Genomic DNA, 2,958 nt, shown 5'->3' on the forward strand with positions numbered 1-2,958 from the left:
GTGTGTGGTCATGTGACCATTAATGCATACACATTTGTGATCTTTGCACGCGTTATAATAGAGCGACAGCGGCTGCAGATGCAGAATGGATGGTTTCAGCTCTGGGTGAGCCACAAACAGTGGCTGAGTGTGGGTGAGGCGGGTGGAAGCACACGGCCGGGTAGCGATCTTCTAAACGCCACCATCGAATGCGTCGCTCTCCGTCTGACCGGCGTCATTTTAGGGCAGTGCCGCGCCCGAGGAAAAGGCACCAATGGCACATTATTCTGCTTTGGAAAATCACCCTCATGTTTTTATTCATGCCTTTGCCACAAACAACAACAGAATTTGATTTCCCTTAAATATTCTGAACCAATGCAGAGATGGAAAGATTTACTGGTGAAAATGTGTTTGTCAGATAGATAGATGGATGGAAGGATGGATGGATGGATGGATGGATGGATGGATGGATGGATGGATGGATGGATGGATGGATGGATGGATGGATAGATAGATAGATAGATAGATAGATAGATAGATAGATAGATAGATAGATAGATAGATAGATAGATAGATAGATAGACAGCTATTTTCAGATGAAAAACATTAGTGTAAGTTTGTGTACTGATGTTAGAGAAACAGTCATCATGTGTTTGTGGCTGGTAAATGATCTCTGCTCATTTCCCACAGTAATGGCGTCTTTACGTCCCTGTCCCGCTCTAATCACCATCCCTTCCTGCTGGGCCCATGTCACGTCCCACTGAGCCTGATGATGGTAACTAGGACGAGGTACACGTACCTCCTGCGGACCGCGCTGCTGATGTCTCCACGGCGACAGCGGGCGCCCTCGCCAGACTGCCAGATCTGTGGCTGGATTCTGATGTGAGACTGGCAGATGGAGATCAGTGGTCTGGCATTTAAGCTACATGCAAAGAAATATTTTAAAGACAGAAACAAAAAGTCTGCTAATTCAGCATTGGGAACACAACAGATCACAGAATTAGCAAGAGTAATGGTGATTTGAGGTTATTCTACATTGCTGTGCAATAAAGATACACACTAAACCCAAAAGGTTACCATGAGATCCACAACAGCTCCTCAAATATTTCACTTGCGTCAACTGAATAACTGCAATCGTATTCTTCCTAATTCCACTTTCCAACACGTCTGAAAGGGAGCGCATAGCACATAAAAAAATATTGAAGAAAGCATCCCAGCGTGCTGCTCACAAGAAAGAATTTCTTTGACGCCAAAAAGAACCTGCATTTTACAGAAAAAAACAGACTTGATCAGGTTTACAAAAGAGAGGGAGATCTGCACGGATTCAATTACCGATGCATGCACTGATGCCGAAAGAAAAATGTTCTTTAGAGTTAAACTAAAGCAGATTTAGCCTTTGGGGACCTTTATCCAAGTTGCTGTTTCTTTCATTTCCTCAACTGGAGGTCTATGCCTGTAATTCTTTTTCCCCCAATATGCCTCATCTAGATGAGATATATTCAGTTATGTGAATAACTCTTAACCGAACAGCTGAATATAACTCTAAACACCACCGCTGCTACTATATATGATATTGGGAAATAAAATATTGACTTCATAAACACAACAGAAGTAAAAATAAACCTGTGTCAGCCTGTGTTTGCATCTAGCTGCAAGTAACATTTCTTTAAGAAAAGGGAAACAAGTAAGCTTCAGTGTGCAAGAAATGTAAAATTCACAGGGGAAGGAAGGAAGGGAGGGAGGGAGAATTCCTGGCATGTTGCAGAATACCAATATCCTTAAGCAGGCGGGGTTTTTGATGTATAGACTCCTGCCAGTGAATTGTACAGATGAGACACTTAAGGCAAGACAATAGTGTTATAGATTGTGGCAAGAGTTAAATCAATAGACCTTCTGAGGAGTAACAAGACACCCGGTAGCAAGTGCGACTGTTACACACACATGCAGGAGGGCCTGCGAAACAAATGAGGACTGGCAGACAGGGGCTAAGACCTGAGTGTCACTGCCTACCATTAGATGTTAGCGTGCGTGTAGGTGTGTGTCTTTGTCCTGGACCTAATCGGGATGTGGATTATCGATGTGAGTCTCTAAAGGCAAACGCGTATCCCTGTGTTTTTGTTGTGCTTTTATCTCTGCTTCTTGGCCCAGTGATCTTCCACAGGGTCTTGAAATACAGGCCCATGCTAGCTCCACCACACCCTCAGAGATCCCCCAAGATCCTCGGGTACGAGAGGAGGAGCAGAAACGGAGCCAGATTCTGTAGGAATGTACAGAAGACATAAACAGAGAAGTCGGGGGGGCTTTCACATGGAGATTTGAACTACCACTGAGGCAGGGGTGGTTACCCTCATTCAAGCTCCTGCCTGCAAGCGCCACTTAGGGCAGATTCTGCTAAGCCCTCCAGGAATTACGCTCTCGCTATACAACCCAAGTTTCGTCCACCTCTGATCCAGGATCAGTGAGTCCTGGTGCTCCACTCGGTGTCAAGGTCCATTAAGCCTCGTCGGGTGTTATAATATTCATCAGGAAGATCAGAGATCAGATTTGTCTATGTTTTTGTCAGATTTGAGGCTGCTGGAGGTGTCACAACTGCGGGCTAATATGATGGAGGCCAGTGACAGAGAAAGGCAACACAACAGTAAATCTGCACGGACACACCTGCTCACACACAACGCAGCCAAAAAACATTTTTTTAAGAACCTGTCAGCAGCTGCGTGAACACATTTGATGGTGGCGTCAGAGGTGATTACTTTAAAGATGTATGATGCATTTTTCTCTCCATCTGTAGTAAAATGCAATTTCATTCTTTTAAATTTTATTTCGTGCATGACCATAAAAATACAAGTGGGATTTGGGAATGTGATTTTGGTGTCAATTGATAAAATAATGTTTGCACACTATGTGTGCACTTTATAATTCAATCTTGATTTGATATTTTATTTTTTTTATTTCTATTTTTTGTCCCAGCACTGGATTTTG

This window comes from Takifugu rubripes, chromosome 10 (genome assembly GCF_901000725.2).
Source record: "Takifugu rubripes chromosome 10, fTakRub1.2, whole genome shotgun sequence".
Taxonomy (NCBI): Eukaryota; Metazoa; Chordata; class Actinopteri; order Tetraodontiformes; family Tetraodontidae; genus Takifugu; species Takifugu rubripes.